Here is a 23,481-nt window from a genome sequence, read left to right as displayed (position 1 = left end):
ACATTTAATGGGATTCTAAAAAAGTTGAAACGTCCCTATAAACCGTTGTGAAGAATTTTTTACAGTGTACACATAAGACGTAAATAATACAAACACAGTCCCACCGAAGGACTTAAAAATTTAATTCTCACACTGTAGTAGTAACAACAACAAGTAGCCCGAAAAGCGGTGAAAACGTAGCGGCACGTAGAAAACAGACCCCGCGTGAAGAGAGGAGAGTAGCTCGAGAAAAAAGCAACAAAACTGCAAAATAAAATTTGAGGAAAAAACGTAAACAAATTGGAAACTTATTCAAAATTATTGGTTTGGACTTGGAGCAATACTAATACACAACAACAACCACAATAACGACAGCAATCACAGCACTGCAATAATTCAAGCAACAACAAGCAACAATAGCAAAGAAAAGCAATTACAAGAACTAAAGCAGCAACAACAACAGCAGCAGCAGCTTCTTCTTTTCCGCGAACTCTGTGCAATTTGTGTGTTTGTGTGTGTAAGTTTGCATAAAAATTTCGTTTCGGTTTTTTGATAAAACAAAAAGCGCAACATAAAACAAATAACGATCTGAAAAATTAAACAAGAAGAAGAAGAAGAAGTAAAAACAAAAAATTCAAAGTGTTGAGTGGCTACAATTTTATGAATAAAAACAAACTGTTGAATTTTGATACAAATAATTTGCTAAAAGAAAAAAACTTATTGCAAAGCACATTTGCTTGCCAGTGCATCGATAAAAGTGAGGAGAAAACGAATTTTGGACGAAACATATAAATTTTTGGTAAAATAAAAACCCTTTCGGAACATGAAATAAAGGCAGCGTTTGCAGTTAAACCTAAAAGGTGAGTTCTAAATGAAAAAATGTCTTTAGAAAATAGCAGATTTATGAAAATATAATATGAACATTTTTTATTACAATTTTAAGCTGAAATATGAAATAGACGTAAGCATGGGAAATTATGTATTTATTTATTTATTCATACAAAAGTAATCTACATTAACAAAATGCGCCTACGATTGGCCACTTCTCTGCTCAGAGTTGGTTCAATGAGCACAATGTAGAGTGAGGAAAGGGAACAGCCCTGGTGGTATTACAATGGGCCTACAGCAGGCCTAGGTGTGTCAACCGATAACCACTATACCTACCTACCTACCTACCTGCTCAGAGTCCAGAAAAAGCGGCTCTGCTTACTTGACGAAAAATTTGCATTTGGAGACTTTGTATTCATTTGTGCTTTCACAATTTAAGAGGCGGCCCCTCGGTTTCATTAGTTTGTTTAGTTTAAATATCACAAATCACAATATCGCCGAGCCTTTCACTGAATTTTCACAAACATGCAGTTTCTCCTCCTTTTGTTTGTTTTCTATTGGCAAGAGACGTCAGACTTGTTGAAATCGCGAAAAATAAAGTAACCATTCGTCTTGATTATGCCTCAAAAAACTGGTAAAACTCACTATTTTCAATGCTGACAACTCTCTTTCAAGCGACTTGCATTAGACCGCGTTCATACAGAGAGATTTTTGTTGCTTCAACATTTCGAATTCTCTTCTGGTGTTGCTCGTTGTATTCACACACTTTGTAATTGTTAGTTTTAGTATAAAGTCAAACAACATTGAGAAAAACGAGAACACAAAGGGGGTTGACAGAGCCCGAACATCACAAGTAACGAGTTGAAGCAAGAAATGTGTCCCTCTATGAACGCAGTCTTATGTACTAATACTCATTAAGTGCCTCCAAACAAATGCAATTTTTAGCTGCTCCTTTCCCGGGCTATCAACATTTGTTTACCATACATACCAGTTGCTTCATCTATTCGCCACCAGCCAATGCTTGGAGAATCGAAGAGGCCTAAAGCCATTTACAGACTACTTAGAATTAGGTGTCGCGCATTATCAAATCGCAATTCATTTAACAATAATTTAAATCCCGACTTACGCAAAGACAAATTTCTAGCTCAGTAATTTACGAGCATATTAAATTCATTCAAGACTCAACAAATAGGATCATAAGAAGCATAGAGTGTTCGGAAACACAGTAATATTACTAGACATAGGGTCCGATGCGGAATACGGAAATGGTATATGAATTGACTCGAAGTGCTTTGATGAATCAATTACACCCTTAATAAGGCCAGAAATAATGGTGAGCGAAGGAATAGTTCTTCTATTTTGCACTGCTTTGCAGAAGCACAAGCTAATTAATCTAGCTTTGTATGAGGCAACTAATGGCAGAATTTAATGAGCGAAGCGCAAAACGTACAAAAGTTTTTTGAACCCGTTCGAGCCTTGTAATATGACATTCGTCAAAAGGTCTTAAGGTAAAATAAGCATATCTCAGATTGGAGCTTACGAGCAACGTAAATAACAGCTTAAGAGGGTAGAGATCTGTGAAATCGGAGCTAAAGGGACGAACAAAAGCGATACTAATATCACTTAATGAAGATTTGGACTCAAAAACTACACCTAGGTCAGTTATCGTGTTAGTAGTGGATAGTCAAATGGAAAAGCGGATAACAAACACGCGATTTAATGAACAATAACACATGGGCTGAAAAGTCCCTGGCCTAACAAAGAAAATACGTTTTTTTTGTTCAAAATTGGCTTTATTAATCAAGGCGAATAGGTTGCTGCGTGACTACCATTCGGAATTCACAGAGAAAACGTAGGTTTGAATCTCGGTGAAACACCAAAATTAAGAAAATTTTTTTTCTAATAGCGGTTGCCCCTCGGCAGGCAATGGAGAACCTCCGAGTGTATTTCTGCCATGAAAAAGCTCTTCATAAAAAATATCTGCCGTTTGGAATCGGCTTAAAACTGTAGGTCCCTCCTTTTGTGGAACAACATCAAGACGCACACCACAAATAGGAGAAGGAGCTCGGCCAAACACCCAAAAAGGGTGTACGCGCCAATTATATATATATCTTTAGCCTCAAAAAAGTCCTCAGTTTCACCGATAATCTCTTCATTCTCGGAAAATTTCTTACCAGCGAGCATTTGTTTTAGGTCTGCAAAGAGTCAATAGTCACTGTGAACCAAATCTGGCGATTACAGTGGATGTGGGAGTAATTCAAAGTTCAATTCAAGTCGTTTTGCCATTGTTATAATTGACTTGTGACACGGTGCGTTGCCTTTAAAGTGAGCAAATACGGCACCCACTTTAAATAGAGCTTTCTTATAGTCAAGTGCTCATGCAATTTAAAGCCAACACGTTCTTTTGATATCTTTACGATGTCAGCTAACTCACACAACTTCACTTTTTGCTCAGTCAAAACGATTTTGAGGATTTTTTTGATGTTTTCTGGTGTTACCACCTCATTTGGACGTCCATTGCATTATGCATCATCGGTGTCTCTACGACCATGTTTGAAGTCAGCAAACCATCGTTTTTTTGTGGTTTCTGATGGAGCGGGTCTCATTAACACTTTTCAAGCCATTGCTTTGCTTGGACGATTTTTTTCCCATCAAGAAGTAGTGTAAAATTAAAAAACGATCCATGTTTTGATCCACTATTTTGAAAATAACAAAAGTAAGGTCACTCTTAGCACAATAACTCGCGAACTAATGAAAAGAATATCATGAAATTTTAACAGTTGCCTTTTTAAGGTTAGTACTAACTGAAGAAGAGGTGAATGTAATAAAACTAGTGCCATCTATGTGTCAAGCCCGGAACTTTTCAGTCCATGCGTTGTCTGTTATTTACCAGAGATGCTTAATCTTATCCGGATAATGGCTAACTAAATTCAGTAAGAAACCTTTTTTCCTGTTCTACATGAAATCAAAGTTTCTGGTAAATTCTCCTCTGCCTAAAGCATAGAAACATACTGGAATTCCTTCATGTTACCACCTTTTTTAGGCATTGGACCTACCCTTCGTTATTACTTCATTCCGATAATTCATCGCAAACAATTTCCCAAAAGAAATCGCGTCTTGCTGCATTTAAAAATTCAATTTTAAATATAAACCAACTCGCGTTTCTAATAAGCTGCACGGCGCTGTTCATATGCCTGTAAATACACTTTTAATTTTATACTCTTAATTTTTGTTTCTAATTTGGTACTGTTTCTTAGAACTTTGCTTACTTTTTTGAATCTATGTTTGTAAATTATGTAAATTATCAAAAAATCGAAAGGTCGCTAAACATGGGGGCATATCAATGACAAACCTACAGACTTGAGTAGTAAATTGTGTATGTGTGTGAGTTGCAGCAAATCCAAATTGGCTGCTTATATTTGACTCTATTAAAATACTATAACATTTGCCACTTCTAATGCTCCATTTTCTTCGTGTGATGTAGTTCCAATTTCGTTTTTTTTTTGTATTGCATTATCAGTCAGTCTGCCTGGCAGAGTTAGCTTATGGAATGCTTGCATATCTGAGCTATTTTTCTACACATGCATATTCACAAGCATAAATAAGGCGGCAATAAATATAGTACATTAAAATACATACACACATACATACATATGTTTGTAAGTATTCGCTGGCGTACAACCCCACTTACAACTTACAGCGCGGCTGGGCATGTAATCACAGTACCATCAACTGATACAGAGACATTGTCGGCGCATTGCTGGCTGGCTGACTGACTGGCTGTAGCTGACTAGCCCTCGCTGCGTGTGAGTTGACGACTGCCTGCCTGCTCCGTTTCTGTGCTGCGTTTGTGGTTGCGTTTCTAGGTTGCGCGCCTCTAAATATGACGCGAGCTTGCGCTGCTGACCTACTTTTATTTTTTGGGGCTACAAACATAAACGTATACATATGTGTGTGTGCGTTGTTGGGTCTATTTGATTGCTTTTATAAATAGCTACTATGCATGCACTCAATTACATACACACATACATATACATATTTACATGTGCTTGTGTGCATATAAGAAGTGCTTACATGCAGTCAGGCACAGCTTTTTGGGGGTCTTCCGCATTTAATTAGATGCATAAGCATAAAAAAGCGTACACACACATGCAAACATTTACAGTAAGCGCTTATAACGTAGTTACCCAACAAACCTTTTCGTTTGATATCAACTTGAGGTGAATTTGATGTAAAATAGGTTTCTCAAATCTTCAGCGTCAATTCTCAAAAGCACCTCAGCAGGCGAATTAGGATGTACTGAACTTAAAAGGAACTTTTTTAGTTGGAGATTTTTTTGGATAGCATGGTGAGAATTTAGTAATTCTTCATTTAACCTCAAATTAAGTGGAATCAGTTTTTTTCATTTCATAGTTTTAATTAATTGCTTGCTTTCAAATTTCTTCATTAATTTCAATACTTTCAATAATTTATTTTGTTTAAAATTAGTCATAAAAATTTTTTAAATAAATATTTTAAATAAATATTTTTTATATAAAATGAAATAAATTCCATTTTCAACATTTCATTGATATGAAAACTTGAAAGTTGACCGCAAAGCAACGACATAAAACCAAAAACTAAAAGCAGACAGACAAGTAGGGTTCATGCCGAACGAAAATATCAGCCGTTTTATAATTAATTATATACACTTTTTTGATTAAAAGTCTTGCACATAATGTCTAATGATTTCTCAAATGTTTATTTATTTATTTATTCAATTAATAGTCTAAAAAATACAGTATTTCTTACAGACTCTGAATAATAGATTAATGCTAAATAATTTAATCAAAAATAAATTAAACCTATAATTTACTAGTTTCATTGCAATGAATGAAAGAAAAAAGAAAAAATTTTTATAATTTACAGAAAAACATTATTAGATAATACTACGAATTTAGTTTAGCAATTCATTTAGTACCAATTTCAAGTGGCTCTTTGTTGAGGAAAAATCTAGGCCAATATGATTCGAAAGCGAAGTAAATTCTTCCAAAGTTCTAGAAACCGGAGCAATGGAAGAAATTAGTTCTTACCATCCCTAACCAAAAAATATTATGATTCCGTAAGCCTCGCTGAGGAATATTGAAGTTAATTTCCTCGAGTAGAAATGGATGAGGGTTTGACAATTGAATGAGGCATATCAAACGTTAAAGAATGCTGAAACTCAACTTGAGAACTACAGTTGCTGGTCCAGTGCAGGCTGGCTTTTCTTACTGCATTTGCTTTGCTTGGCTTCGAAAATTTAGATGATCAGATGATTCGTAAAAAGAAAAGGGAAACAGAGATGTAAGCCATATTCAATAATGCCTAATACATTTTTGAATCTCGATGTGTAAATAGAAAAAATCATGATTAATAGGAAACTTTTACGAGATAAGACTCCAATCACACCAACGACGAAAGTTTTGGGTGCGCGAATTATATTGTACCTATTTATATCGACAAAAACAAGGCCACTTTCAACTTTGAGCAAGCTTGCAAGAGACGATAAACAATTCAAGAATTAAAATATACATAAATGCTTTTCAAATGCATCTATTCACTTTTCTTAAAAGCTGATTACGCTGCCTGTGCAAATACTTTTTGATGTGAATTTGTGCCTTATTTTACCTTTCAAGGTTGAGCTTGTCGAAATAAATTTTTTTTTCTTCAGATAAATAAATACATTTAGAAAATACCGTTTTGAATTTTTTTATAGAAGAATATTTTCTTCATTAGAAGAAAACTTATAGCATTGAGAACTTTGATTTTCGAGTGTGCCAATACTTTTCTGATTCACTGTAAATGCTTTTCAACGGCATCTATTCGCTTTTCTTTAAACATTTTTGAAAAACATTTGAAAACAAAACCAACTCTCTAATCTGCCTAAAATTCACAAATGAAGCTAAACCAAATCAAATGAAATGAAAGACAGGGATATTCAATTTCTAATGTCAGAAGCGCTGCAAATAGAACATTGAGCTATTTGAAACTACGCCGTACTTCGAGCGCTTGAAGTGCTTTATCAAGCAAAGCTGCCATTTGGTACCATTTCATATATATTTTAGTATTTTTCTATTCATTTTTGAAATTCATCAAAGTCATGCAAGCAAAGCAAGCCTGCATTTGAGCCCACACCTTAAGAGCTCATCAAATGTTGCCTGGCATTTTTTCTTGTGTTTGCTGGGTACACTCGCATAGGAATGTATGTGTCGCTGTATTTTTTCTTAGCTTGTTTAGTGCGTAATAATTTTCTTCCGACTTGTAGCACTTTTTTATTTATAGTTTTTATGCATTTGTAAATTTACATATCCATGCACATGTGTATGTTTGTATGTAAGGTTGCCTATATATTGTTGCTGCAATTGCCAATAGCATAAGTATTTAGGAGTGCGCTGGAGCTGCTACGAATAACTCTTTGAATTACGTAGTGCAACGTAAATAAGTCAAGATCTGTATATGTATGTACGTATGTATGCACGCACAGACTTATATTTGCTATACCTTTTATATGTAGATCGGTGTAAAGGCGAGATGTATTCGTAGGTACCTATCTTTTACGCAAGCAGCTGTTGTGTGGATGTTCTAATGCCAAAAGCTATGCATAGGAATAATCTGTACGTATGCATGTATGTATGTATGTACGCTTGTTTGTACGCATATCTGCATATGCGCAGCATCTGCCATCACTTGACTTATGGTGCAGAGGAAATGAGGGGTAGAATGCATTTGCTTTGTTATATATACTTCCATGCCTTAATATCCACGAGCTTTATAAGCAACTAATTTGACATTATTTGAGATATGAGGCGATTTCCATGATGTAAAAAATAATGAGAAGGCGCCTATCGTGGTACCGTTACTTTGTTCTCAGCGAATTTGGCAATGAGTTACGTCGTTTTAAAACCATGGCCAGATTACCACTTTCGTAACTTGATTTAGGTTTTTTTTTTTATTTAGCCTCGGAGTCTTCTGAAAAAATGTCTGGAGCTCAAGCCAGTTGTTAATAGGAGGAATTGGTTGATTAGGAATGCCTAAATAATTTTACGTATTTCCGAGGCTGCATCGACATTGTAATTGACGCTTTTGGAATTTAAACTTCCGCTACACTTAAAATTGAAATGTGTTTTTATTATTCTTATAGTATGTATCTGCTCTGAGTTTGACTTTGCGCTTTACCCTTGCAGTGAGCAGCGGCTACATTAAATGTTAAACTGCAGTCGACTTTATTTTTCGGAGGTGTAATGCGCTTCAATGCTGTAGCCGCTGCAGTGTGGTGCAATGCACTCATTAAGTTCGTGCGTAGATTTGTATGCGGTCAAAAAAGTTTACCTTTGTTCTTGGAAAAGTGTTAAAATGTCTAGAAAATGCGTTTTACTTCTTTAATTGGCGTTGTATGTACTTTACATATATCAGCTCGGCGCACTTCTTTGTCGTGTTTTTAGGCTGATATGCAATTTAAATAAATTCATGATGTAATGAATGACTGCATGAATGAGTAGTATGCGCTAAGCTCATATACATACATACATATGTATGTGCGTAAGTAACTATTCTCGCTCATACTAGGCATAGAGCGACTTTTATTGCAAACTGGTTGCATGTGGCTTGTATACACAGGGGCTTTGAAGGGTCTTGTATTTATAGGGGCTTTGAATAGTGTACATGCATACATACATACATACGTGAATATATAGATCGTGCATTTTACAATTTGTTGCATTATACTTGGCGACCTGGTTTTTTGTTTTTTTGTTTGTGGCAGTACGGATAACGGTTTCTGGTAATTTTAATGCATCAAATATTCCTTTAAGAAATATTCCTTAAGAATAACCCTGCTTTAATATTATGTTTTATATACAGTAGCTCAAAATTGAATTCGTACACCAAACTTATTTAATTTAATTTTCTTATAAAAAGAATAGATTATTTTCTTGCTACTACAACAGTACTTGGCATATAAAAAAATCGTGTAAAAAAATTCTTGTAAAAACAGAATTAGGTGAAAACAATATTAAAAAATTCTTTTTAGAGTTCATTTAAGAATTTATTTAATCATTAAATATAAAGGGTTTTCCTATAACAGGTGATATTTAAATATAGGGTCCGCCATAGAACTTCACGGACTTAAAAATGCTATAAAAAAGAAACTACTCAATATTTTTCCAAACTGTTTTTTTTTATTTTGAAGTACAATCCTTTCGGTTAATGATGGAACGCAACTTCATTCATATGGCTGCCTCGGCTAGCCATGCACCATCCCATACGATCTCAATCTCTCAATGATGTCTCCGAAATGTCCAATTGTTGAGAACGACGGTGAACTGATGTTCCTGGTGATTTACGAGCACTCTTGGCCACAGCAGCAATATTTTCGAGTGTACGCACGGTTTTTGGTCGGTCACGCGTTGGTTTGTCAATAAGCAACCCAGTTTCTCTTACGTTTTTCGCAAAGTAACGCACATACGCTTCATTCGGTGCTTTTCTTCTTCCCATTGCCGTACGTAATTTTCGTACACATTCTGCAACATTACCATGATTTCCAAAGTAATGTCGCAATATTTCCCAGCGTTCTTTGAGCGTATACACAACCATTTTCGTTCAGCGGAAGAATAAAACTAATATTCTGTCAAATCAGATGACAGCTAAGTGTTACCATTCTTCAAATAATACCTAGTTCAACTCCGTAACGATAGATGGCGGGCCCTGTATATAAAAGGCTATCGAGAGGTGATTAACGATTTTTTATGGCCGGAATTGGATGGTATTGATCTGGGCAACGTTTATTTTCAACAAGACGGCGCTACGTGCCACACAAGCAACGAAAGCATTGATCTTTTGCGGGAAAAGTTTCCGGATCGTGTTATCTCTCGAAGAGGTGATCATAAACCACCACCCTAACCAACCAATCATTCCAAAAAAATGATGCCCAAACATTTAAGTTACCTTCACCGTGCTTTGCAGTCTTTGTTGTGTACCGGTGGTTGAACTATTTTTTCACGAACTCAAATCTTTCTAAAGTCTTCTCATCAACACCAATCATATTATATTAATTTTACTTTCATCCATAAAAAGTATTATTTTTCAGAATTTCACGTCTTTGCTTCTGTGGGCATTTGCGAAGGGCAAACGAGCCTTGATATTTATTTTCTACAGTAGCGATTTTTTTCTGCTGCCTCTCCCATACAATCTAATTTCATTAAGGCGTCTTCACACAGGTCTGCTTGATATTTTTTCCCCCTTGTTCATTACTCTCGGGAGCATAGGGGCTCGACAAGACTCAGTCTTGCGTTGTTAATCTTGGTTAATCTATTTTGATTTCTGACAGGGTAGGTGATTAGTCTGCCGCTGCTTAATATATTCCGTCTATATTTCTTATTTATTCCCAGCGGACTTAAAAGCATCGCGCTTACTTTTCTTAATGATGGCATTGCCCAGCTGAATTGTAGTATTTCACGTAGGCGTCTATTAGACGAATTTTTAGTGGTCCAGGGTTAATTATCTTCACTAATGATTGAAATAGAGATGCACTATTTCGTTGCCCAACGCAATAATATGTATTTCGGTTGAAATTTGCCTGAAAGAAATATTAAAAAGAGTTAGTGAGATAGAGAGAAGTGAATCACACCATAAAATTGGCATATAAATATGTACGAATATCAGTTAATCTTCTAAGAACTAAAAAATCGTATAGAGGACTCCATAAATGCGCTATTTCTCTGCCCGTAGCTGTACATTCAAAAGTACCTGTACAGTTCTGTTTAATTATTTGCAAATTACTAGAAAAGATATCAGCATCGCTTTAAAAAGCATCTCTAAGAATCAGAGAGAAATTGCATGAAACACTGATAAATGTAAAGCTTGAAGGAAGCACAACAAAATCTCTTCATTTGGCTTTTGAAAATTTGAACTGCATGTGCAAAGGTCTCAAATCTGTGCATACAAGCAGACACACGCATACATACAAAATTCAGTTAAAACAGGAAATGCCAACCAAATACAATTCAAAGTAAACAAAAAAAAAAACAAAAAAATAAAAAGAAAGCTCAATCTGAAGGCAAAACAGTGCAAACAGTTGTTGCGTTAGAAATGAAGATGAGAAAATGTTGTGAAAAAAGCGTCGTACTCTGCAAGCAAAACAAAAAAATAATTAGAAATAGGAAAAAGAGAAAAAAGAATAAAAGACAAACAGCAAAACTTTCATTTTGTGTCTTTTCAATATTTGCACATTTCATGTGCAACAAATACTTCGCCCATGCAGCACAAAATCCAAAAACAAACAGCAATAGTACAACGAACACAATATAACTGTTGAGTCATGCAACATATTAGATATGCATACATGCATACATATTTACATTTGTACATACCGGGCATAAGTACATAGACACTCAGGGGCGGACCTATGAAATGGATATTTGGAGGCCACGGAAGCTTGGAATAAACTGAGATAAAGTCTAAGCGTAATTTTGAGCATGAACAGGAAAATATTTCAAATTAAAAATATGATAAGCCAAAGTATGAGTACATAATTTTTATGTTTTTTGAATAAAGAATTTTATTTTGGATTAAGAATTTATTTATGTTCTATTGCATATTTTTTCGAATCGATTTATTTTGAGACAAAGTTTTTTCTGTAACTACTTAAGGGGTTGGGGGTAGTCAGAGATCCGAAATAATGATGATTTTCAATAATTTTTTTTGCAAGTCAATTGCTTTATTTCGTCATCATATTTCGAGTTGAATTTAGTAAAATTAAAAAAAAAAAATAAAATTAATTGTAAAAGTTATCGCTGTTTGTGTGGAGCCCGTTTCTCCAGAAGTCCCTTGCGGCGATCATCACAAGTTCTTGGAGATTCATCTAAAATCAATCGGACAAGAGAAATTGGTTTTATTAATAGATAATCTTGTGCCTGATCGAGGCTTTTTTATTTTTTCAAAATTAACAATATGGCGGCCTCAGGAAATATTTTTCAGATCTTCGAGAAAAAATCCGACAATTAATTATTTAAAAAAAATCGAAATTTTTGGAAAAAAAATCCATCGATCCGGCACGAGTTTTTTATGTTTTTCAAAAGCAGTATAAATTTTATTGAAACCTACAAGGCGGTTTTTAAGTTACAGTGATCACCAGTTCGAAAAACATAGTTTTGAGAAAATCGCATTTAAAGTTTTGCTATCGATTTATGTAGAGTTATACAAATTATTTAATTACTTACACTGTGTCATCTATTCCTGGGCCATATAATGTTCTTCAGCCGTCGTACGCTCCGGAGCGCCCGAGCGCCCTCTGTTAATTGTTGAATAACTCAAAAAGTATTTATCGGATTCACTTCAAATTTTTACACAATATTTTTAAGATATTATACTTCAAGCAAATGCTAAAAAATCCAATTTTTTGAAAATTCTGACTACCCCTAACCCCGTAAAAAAAGTGATTAGTTTCCTAACTAATAAAAAGACTAACTGAGAATCTGATTTTGTAGTTAACTCAGCTTTCTAAATCGAGGTAGCTGCAGTTTTAAGGTCATACGAGTATTTAGGTTATGAAGCAGGTGCTTACGTGTCTTTGATGAGAATCGCCTGGCTGTGTAAGAGTTCCAACAAGAATTTGATTCTGTCTTGCCGCTGCTAGGATTAGGTATGAAGCTTCTGAACATATTGAGAGACGATTATCGGACTATTTTAACATTTTTTAATACTGGGATCTCGCTATTGCACCTCTCAATTTTCATGCTCTCCTTTGTGAAGAGTTTCTAATTGCATGTGTTTTTCTACTGTACTTGCATTTTTTCATTTCTTTCGTTTTTTTTCTTACTATGAAGCATTTTCTTTAAGAATAGAAGGTTTTCATCAAAGCTCATGAAAAACTAGTTAAATATTTATTTAATACTTAATAGATCTATTTTTATATTCGACATAATTTGTGTAGTTAATATAGCTTGGATATTGACTTATTCGCCCCTTATCCCCCCTTTTACTAATTTATTCAGCCACCAATGGGTACAGCTCTGTACTGCATGCGCTGCGCCGTTGAATCGCCCGATTGTTGCCGCAACGCTCAGGCCTGTTGAGCTTTTGTTTCTAAAGCGGCTATGAAATCTTATTATTTTAATGAGACTGACGATTTTCATGAAATCTGGTATTTGCATAGATGGGACTTTGCTTTCATAGTTTATTGCTTTTCATATGGTTTTTAGGCAGGATAACACACTCATGAAATTATGGTTATTTTCGAAAGATTTAATACCGAAATATTTTTGAACGGCGTTGCCACCTATTTTTAAATAAATATTAGATTAAATGTCAAAACCAAGGAATTTTTTAATTTTGCTATTTGCTACGTTATTTTTCATATAATTTTTTTTTTACTTATTATGTAAAAAATACTCATGCGCAATAAGAAAATGTCACCAAACATGTAATGCTTAAAAAAAGCTTTAAATAGAGGTAAAGTTTTAATTTAATTCTAACTATCATAATTTCAATAAATTTTCTTTTTATAAAATATTAAGGAAAAATTACATCTTGATCGATTCTCATATAGATATGTACATACATATATGCATACATAGATATATATGTACATACATACAGACATACATATTTACATACATACATATATCCATATATACATGCATAAGCATACATACATATCTACACATGCTTGAATATATCACGTTCCCACGCCAAGCTAGAAATATACCACGTTTCTAATTGTGCAAAGGCTGTGTGCCCACACGCACACCAGTAGCATACAAATAATACGCACACAAAATTGCGTATATGCAGATGTATATGTATACTTATACTCGTATGTAAGACATTTTTGCATGTACAATTTTGGTGTGCAGATTTGCCAACAGGCTTTGCATATACAGTCCGCAAGCAACATTCAAATGAATACATACATACATACATACATGCAGGTATGTATAGAAGTTTAGCAGCACGTCTTCAGTGAGTATACAGCGTCGTGCATAGAAACATATTTGCACTCATCTATCGATGTGTACGTATATACATATGAATGTATGTATGCATGTATGCGCATTCGCTTATGCAAATAAAAAATGGTTACGCCTATGTGTGTGGGTATGCGTTAGCTTGCAGATTTTTGCATGTGTGTGCGCTATGCGTCCGGTCTGCTGTGTTGCTGAAAACTATTCTATGCCTAGAAGCAGTGTAAAAGAATACAGCTTTTGCATTTTGCTAGGAAAGATAAAAGCATAAAAGGCATAGAAGTTGAAAGAGTGCGAGAATTCAACAAGCGATGTAAAATTCAAAATATTGAAACTCTTTACTATTTTCTTATGTAATAGAAAATGTTGTTTTAGATAATTATCTTTGAATGCTAAATCTCTGTTATATCGATTTTTTGTTACTTAGATTTTAATTTTAATTTAAGATTGAAGTTAGTTATTTTAAAGGCTCATATGTATGTATATAACATTAGGTTTCTTCGCCGCAAGGAGTTGAGGAAAACAGGAGATCAGCCTATTGGAACCAAAATGTCGTTTATGATTAGCTGATTGATTTTTGGAAGCAAAAATTCAGTCAGCAAAGCTCAATAGCGCTCGCCATTCACCGTAACGGCAGTTCCTTGCTCATTTCGAAAGAAATACGAAAGTGCTCTATGAACTTCGCATTCATATTTTTTTAAGTTTATTTTTTATTTATAAATTTATTTTTTATTTTATTCAAATTTATTTATATTTCCACAATTTGGAGCATTGGTCTGGAGTTAAACGATTTGTGATAACTTGTCAAACCTTACTGAACAGAAACGTCACAACAGCTGCCAAACCATAGTTATCGATATCGATAGTTCTCATGCAGCTAAAAAACATCCGATATAATAAATTTTCATATTTCCTTCTCTTGTTCATAGAGAAGTGCTCTATTAAGCTCAAAATTGTTGATTTTTCATAGCTTTTAACTAATTGTGTAATTAGTGGACATAGTCCAACTAAAAAACTAGTAAAATCGCATGCCAGTTCGTTCTGCTACTGTTCGGAATTTTTTTTTTTTGTATATACATATGTGTGCGTGCTCATGCAATATAATCTACTCATGTGTGACATCTAAGCCTATTCAGCTCCCGAAATGCGTATTTTCATTTCTGCAATTCTGCGAGCGAGCAGTAACAGCAGCAAAGGAGTATTTACCAGCTACGCAATGCTTTTTTATGAAGCGTTTTACATATCTGCTTATGTATACGTTGCTATTTATGTATTTGTTAATGCATATGTATGTACTCTTGTAAAAATGTATTTGCCCTGCGTTGCACCGCTTACGCATAAAAAACTAAAGCAAAAAGTAAAAAACAAGGAAGCAAAAGTTACTGGCGCATTTGGGCGAGGCTGCAAGTTGCTCTTTCTTATGGCTTTTTATTTTATTTTTTTTTTTGTGTATAATTTGTCAACGGAAAAGCAAATATTTTAATATAAAAAAGGGTTTTATTAAAATTTGTAATACTTAAGAAGCTATAAAATATAGATATCTAATGGTAATATTATAATGAAAGTTAATTAAGTCAATAGTTTCTATTGGAAAAAATGTGTTAAAATTAAAAAAAAAAAAAAAAAAATAAAAGCAAAAAAAAAAATTATTAAAATTAAAAACAGGCTAGGCCAAAAATAAAAGAAAGGTTAGGTTAAAAATAAATAAAACCAAATTTATTCAAACTTAATATATATGAAAAGAAAAGTTTCTGGCTTAAAGATTTTATTTAAGTAAAAATTGTAAGGGAAAATTGTTTGAAAAAACTTTATTGAAGATAATTCGAATTCAAAAATGATTTCCATCAGAAAAAAATTTGTTAGAATTCAAAAAAATAAAAACAAAAAATTTGTTAAAATTAAAAAAGGAAAGCAAACAAATTTGTTAAATTTAGATTTTAAAAAAATCAACAACCTTTGACGCAACCAGCCCCTGCGGCTTACAACCGACCCATTTCGGACCCTCTATGTGGATGCGGCTACCAAACCTAACCTAAACTAACCTAGATTTAAAAAAATAATAAAAGCAAATTTAGCCATACCAATATGAGAAGAAAAGTTATGAATCAAAGGACTTAATGAAATAAAAATTGTATGACAAAATTATACTTGATACAAAAAACCTCCTTGTAACGTTTTGCACTTCCATAACTTTCGGCATTTTTCAATTACAAAACTTCTTTGAAGATAATTAGAATTCAAAAATGATTTCCATTAGAAAAAAAATTTTTAGAATTAAAAAACCCAAATATATTTAAACCAATATTGGAAAAAAATTATGAATCAAAAGACTTAATTGAATTAAAATTTTAGGGCAAAATTGTATTTGATAAAAAATTGTAACCTTTTCCATAACTTCCCACTTTTTTTCACTTCCATAACTTATTTGAGGATAATTAAAATTCAAAAATAAAATAGATATTTGTGAAAATAGAAATATTCGTCGTTTTTTTCATATTAGAAGCTCCTACTTTTTCAATTGCATTATTTCTTTTACTACAATAAGCACATATACATTCTAATTATGTAAAATTTTGCATACATTTTTTTCCTCCGCTCCCGCATGGGGGATGGGGCATCATCAGAGAGCGAAAACGGTAGTTGAAGGCGGATGAGGGCCAACTTTCTTTTTCCTTCTTCTGAACTTCTTTAACATATTTCAAGTCGAAGTGGGAATAGATACTAAGGACTATTCCAGGGTCTTTGGTCGTATGGAAATGGCAGCGGATGAGCCCATAGTGGGCAACCGTGGCATTCCAAGCCTCAGAAGAGGGTTACCGGTAAAATAAGATTGTTTAGAGTCTATAAGCAGCACAAGTTCCACCAGTGGAATAAAGGTGGATAAACCAGCTTCGATTGAGGCATTGGAGGAAAATATTACTAAAGTTATTCACGAGATACCAACCGAAGTCCTCTAGCGAGTCATTGGTGTTTGCGCATGGCCGAAGGGCTTATCTTTAAGAAATAAATGCCATAAATGGTTTTACACAAAAATAATAAAGATTCCGCAAACAATTTGAACTTTCGTTATTTTATTTCAACTTAAAATCCGATTCTTCTAAATTGGTCACCCTTTACAGTCGATCACAATCGATTTCTTTTCCCCTCATTGTGTGAAATGTACCTAATTTGACGCCGGTTCTACGAAAAGTCCGGATTTATATCCATCCAAGGACTGTCACTCCAGCAGCATTCTCCGGCATGTATGAGGAATGTTTATGTTGCTACAACAACAACAACATCTACAGATTTTCCTGTTAAGCTACACATGTATTTAAGCTAGACATTATTATTATCAAGTCAAGGAACGCAGGTGAACGAAAGCCTGAATGCTGAATTTATATTTGAAAAGCGAAAAATGTTTTTTTTTATTATTTTCTGCTCCTTATTCTATGGCCTTCACTAATATTACTCACCTTGTACGATACATACATACATATATACGCTAAATTTTAAATAAATTAATTGACAAATTGTAAAAAAATGCATAAGCAATAAGTTGCTTGTTTTAATAGAATTAAAATTTTTTAATTTAGTTTCGAAACTTAACTTCAGTAATTAGTGCTGAATTTATATTTCATGTATTTGTATAGGTGCAATTTTGTTTTACAGCCAAAAAATGTGAATAATAGCGAATCGATGCCAAATCAATCGAGCGCACAGACGAAAAAAAATCTATCGCTTTGTTACAAAATTAGTTGGGCCCCCATTTAAAAAACTGATCATTTTATGCTAAGACTTTATTTTAAAATTTACTTGTTCGCAATGAAAAATCAAACTTCTAGCTTATCAAGAGCCTACACAATTTTTTGTTACAAAATTTACTAAATTTGTGTATATATTTAGTTTTATTTATTTATTTATTTTATATATTTTAATTGTTTGCTGCCGTTAAAACTAGCAACAGGCAGGCGAACGCAGCGCAGCAGCTACTTTGAAGCACCAGCAAGTGTAAGCTTTTGTCTGCCGTTGACTAGACTTCTGAGTTGTATATGGCCATACATAAATTCTAAATATATTTTGCGTGTATGTGTGCGTACGCACTTTTTATACGCACACATTTAATTATGTTGTGCGAGCTCAAGGTTTTTTCAGTAGTATTAGAATTGTAAATAAGCATATATGCATATATTTATGAACACATACACGCACACACATATATGCATGCATAATAAAAAAACACATATTTCAATAATGGAATAGCAACAACAGCATATGCCAAAAACACCAAACAACAAAAGCTAGCATTAATTAAACAAAATATTCTCCATATATATGCACACACACACACACACACACATACATAATATTTATATAGGCGCATTATTCTCTTATTGTATGCCTCTTTGCTTTGCTCCTCTTATTCTCATTCGCCGCTTTTTATTGAATTTTTCTGAATTTCAGAATTTCAGAAATTTTATTTCGTTGCTTTTTCAATGCTTTCGTTATTGCTTTTGTCGTTGTCATTGTCGTTGTTGTTGTGCATACTATTGTGCACACGCATTGCGTACGCTTCGCAATAAGCTTTTGCTAGTGTTATTTCAGCTGCTCGTTGTTGTTATTGCTCGCCGCTATTCTGCAATTCTTTATCGGCTCGCTGGCTTGATAACTTGATTTCATATGCTCCGCTGCCGACCCCTATAGCCCTATATACGATAGCTGCCGCACTAGAAATACCAAAATATTTTTACATGAATATGCTTAAAAAAGTGCGTAAGTGTTGATGCGTTGCGCACCGCCTCATTACTCGCTGCGCACCCCCCTCAGACGTTTGATCGTGGCATTCTCCGCGCTCGTCGCTGCGTTCAAGTGTTGCGCTGACGTTATCGCCGAGATATGTGTAAATTGCTGTTTGAATCGTGATTGTTGTTGCTGTTGTTGTTACACGCAATGAGCAAATGTTCATTGTCCGCTTCACTCCCCGCATATTTGACACCATCTTTCTCTACTTTCAGGCCCTCTTCATGCTTTTGTGCTTACATGCGCGCAGTTCCTTGTTTGGCCTATTTTCGTTTTTTTTTTTTGGTAAACATTTTTGTTAAATTAGCAATTGCATGAGAAAGATTTTGTCATTCATATACTTATATAATAATAATGCATCCATTGGCCTAAATATGCAAATTAATGTATTTTTTATATACCTTTTGTATGCATTCAAAAATATATGAATAGTTTTAAAATATTCCGCATTCAATTTATTTTTGTTTTATTTTAATTTTTTTTTTTTTAATTTTAATAATTACTTAGCTAAATATTTTCTCTGCATATCTGCTTATTTATCTGCAATTTACTTCCTTTTCATTTATCACCACTTCTGCTTTTTTACCTACACATTTCGTATTGGTTTTGCATACTTTTTTCTCTCTGCTATTTACCCATTGCTCTTTGCGTCCTCTTTGCCTTTTTTTTGACAGACATTCGCGCCTTCTTTGTATTTATTTATTTTTTTTGTCTTTACTTCGCAATTAGTATTGTGATGTAATAATAGTCAACAAGAAAAAAAGTGAATTTGTCTTGCCCAATGGGCGCAGATATTTTTAATTGCTAAATGAAGAACTCAAGTTTCGTAAAAATGTATTTGATAATTAATTAAAAATTTCAAAATTCTAAAAAGTTTCGGATGATTGTGAACTTGTCTTATTCGACGGCAGATGGTCAAATTAATTAGTTGAATTGGCAAGCAAATCTCGTTAAAAGCATTACAATTCTTCGAGTAATGCCTGCAGCGAATATTAATGCAATCTTCGAAATTTTCATATTTTTGTACTTGATCAGGCCTGGTTTGCATTGTCAATTTTTGTGTGAGCAATCAATTTTATCAGGATTAGGAGTCTGTAGAGCAACTCATCTGTAGTGATAGCCACAATGCAAATTTAGTTCTGCAATGGTTCATTAAATCTAAAGTTGCGCCGAAAATGGCTGTTATGTTTTATGGATACCAGGCCCCAGAGAAATTGTATGCTAAATGAACTTTCAAGGCAATGTAAGTTTAAATAATATACATACATACGAGTACAAGATAGACAAGCAGGTGAAAGATTGGTGTATGTGTGCACAGAAAGGCTTGGTGTGCGTTTCCAAACATCGGTCAGAGGGCTGTAGAAATAATAAAGAGCACATAATGATTTCCCATCCCAACTATCCCGTCCGGTGCAAAGTTGAAGTAACTTGGACTACCTTTTCTGGCTGACCTAAATTAAATGGCCCAAGTGTGGCATTGTTCCCATCAGCAGCAGCCATACAAACTGAATTACCCATCTATGTTACTGGCGCAGCTCGTTGAACTGAGTGGCGAAGCCTTGAAATAGCATACCAGACGAATTTGTTAGACCTTTGTTATTTCAGAGGTGAAGAAAAAGCATCTCTAAAAGTGACCGCAAGGGCGTAACCTAGAAAAGTTAGGAGCCAAGAACCAGTCTGTTCTATTCTGTTCTGCTCTGTGTACTTAAATTTGTCTGCGAAGTTCTTAGAGTACTACTGGCGGCATAATTTCTTTCGCAATGAGGAAAGAGCTGCCGTTTTGGTGAATGGCGAGCGGTATCCAGCCATGCTGACAGAATTTTTATTGCCAAATTTTTGTTTCTAAAAATTAACCAGGTAAACTCGACGATATTTGGCTCTAACAAGACGGCGCCATTTGTCCAGCGCCTTTCAAGGGGTACACCACTATGATTTATCAAAAAAATCGATTTTGTTCTTTGCATTTTCTTAAAGTAGATATATTAAAAAATATGTAAAAAAATGTCAACTTAAAATCTTGAAAACTGACGAAGTTATACCCAATACAATAAGTGAAGGTAGTAAGTTACAACGGCCAATGAAAACTTTAAACGCGTTTTTCTCAAAACGACTTTTCTGAACACGGTGGCCTCGATTTCTCGAAGACTTATGAATCGATTTTAATTTTTTTTTAATGTACATGTATTGGCTACAGTCGTGCATAGCCGTTTTTAAAAATTCCAGAAATTATTATTTTTTCAAGCCTTTCGAGCCAAGGGTAAAAACACAAACTCTTTTTTCAAAGCTGCACCATTTTTTCAAAAAAAAAAAAAAAAAAAAAAAAAAAATGTATAGATTAAGAATTTTTTTGGGTTTTTGCTTTCAGATGATTTTTCACCGCTGTTTCGTGGCCACCTGGGTGAATCAGTTTTTTATGACGTCATTGCATTAATATTAATGACAGTTGCAATTTTTAATATTTTTCAATAAAAATTTGTTTCAGTATAGTTGAATATATGTTAAATAAATTATAATTTGTCCGATCTTCAAATAATCATCCCTACTTACAATATAAAAAAAAAATCATGAAAATCACTTAATTTTCACGCGTTCATAGTGGCCTTCCCCCTTAACATCCGATTTATTGTACGGCCATATTTATTGGAAAAAGTATATTAGTAAAAAATTTAACCGATCGAAAGGACCGCGTAACTCACAGCCGAATTGGACAGTTGCTCGATATCATATCAAAAAAAAAAAAAAATAAATGCCATGAAATTATCTACCAGATTATAATAAAAAAAATTAATTCCAACAATATTTCTGTTTTAATTATCATTTTAAATTCTCAAGCTCTTACAAAAACACCCGACATAAAACACTTTTCCCTTTCCGAAAATTTTCTCTCTTAGGTTATCAAGTAATAGGTTACTTATTATTAATATCATTGTTATTATGAGGGAATTCAGCACTGCGACCCGAAAGTTTTTCATTATATATACATATGTATATATTTAATTTTTTATTTTTTTTTAATTTTTTAAATAAATTTTTCATTTATTTTTTTATTTTTTTATATTATTTTTTTTATATTTGTTTTTACATCTTTAATTTGTTTATATTATTTATATATATATTATTTATTATATATTTTATTTATTTTTTTAATTTTTTTTTTTATTTTTTTAATTTTTTTTTATTTAATTTTTTTTATATATATTATATATTTTTTTAATCCTTTTATTTTGTTTATATTATTTTTAATTTTTAATTTTGTTCTTATATTTTTTATTTTCATTTTACAAAGATTACATAATAATAAATTATAAAATAAACTAAAGCAAACGCAGCGCTACCACCAGAGGCTTTCGGCTGTGAAAGATTTATTATGTCCCCTTCATGGATTCAGAGTATTTCTCTGAGCACAGCTTCCTACTTCAATTTTAATATTTCTGCTATTTTATTGAGTTTTATTTCGTTCTCTGGTAAAATATTTTTACACAAGTATTTATCACGCTTATGCTGGGCACGTGTATGGCGGTTGCATATACCTCCCTACAGAACCTGCCAGTGTCATTGGGGTATACTCCCAGGTGAGTAAGATGATTACTCAATCTGCACTGTCATGTTGGAACTTCAATGGTGATTCTTATTTAAGATTCTTATTCTTATTTAATTCTTTACAATCTTAAAATCGATTTAGGTCGATATTACGATAAACCCGAACGATAGATTGTCTCTGCATAATCTTCTTCGTCTTTCCTATACTGAATAGCGTATAGATGCATGTAATTTTTATTTATTGTTAAATTTGCCAAAATACTTATCTTGTCATGAAATTCACACAGCCAGAACTATTAACGCGTGAAAGTTATGACTCTGATTATACACAAATTATCGACAAGACTGTTACTACTATGTACAAATGTATGCGCCTAATCATTTTTATTTATATTTTTAAAATGGATCGACATGGTGAACTCGGCAAATATTCTAAATTTAAGGCTTATGACCTGATATTTTTTAATTATTAATATTTTTTAATTTTTTTTAACTCTTCAACTTTCTCAAAGCCTATCACTACCTCAAACGCATTCGCATTCGCCTTCGGCTGCTAATCTGCTGTCAAAGAGCAACGACAAAAATTTGCTCGTAAAACTTTGTGAAATATCACTTTAAGACTACTAGTGTTTTTGTTGTTATTGCACTATTGTCTTGAGTGGCATCAGCAGCATGTGCGTAGTAACAACTGCAAAGCTACAAGGTTGCTGCTCAGCCACTGGACACCGATAGCCCCTCAAATGCCCCCTATTGGGCGCAGCGTTGAATAAAGTGCGTAAAATGCATTGGTATTTGTACGCGTGTTGGCCATGCTGCATAACACATACATACATACATATATATGTACACATACACACATATACGTATATGTACAAATATTCAGAGTAAATAGCAAACTAGTTGGGAGCTGTCAAATGGCTAGCAGGCTGAATACATACACACATATGTTGACTTTAGTGTCTTTGTGTACTTAAGCGCAGCAACAAATCAGCGAATAATGCAGAAAACACTGAAAACCCCTAACACACATACATAACATACTTTTGTAAAAATATTGCGTATACGACGCATGTGCTGCTGATAAATGGAAGGCGCCAAGTTGTGTGAGTAGAGTGGAGTATATGCGCTACTGTGCTAATGCACTTATCTGTGTATGAAAAAATAAATATATATATTCTGATTTGCGTTAGCATAGATCTGTACGCATACATATGTGTATGTAAGTATGTATGCGCATGAGTCTACATGCAAATATACGAAAAGCTTTTCGCACGGTAGGAGGTGTGCCGCCATATGCATGCGTTTGTTTGCGCTCCGCTCTATGCCCCTCTCTCTGAACTGTGCGTGCGTACTCAGCACAACAACTACCAACTAT

Source organism: Anastrepha obliqua, chromosome 5 (assembly GCF_027943255.1).
Source record: "Anastrepha obliqua isolate idAnaObli1 chromosome 5, idAnaObli1_1.0, whole genome shotgun sequence".
Classification (NCBI taxonomy): domain Eukaryota; kingdom Metazoa; phylum Arthropoda; class Insecta; order Diptera; family Tephritidae; genus Anastrepha; species Anastrepha obliqua.
This window is presented reverse-complemented; position numbering follows the sequence as displayed.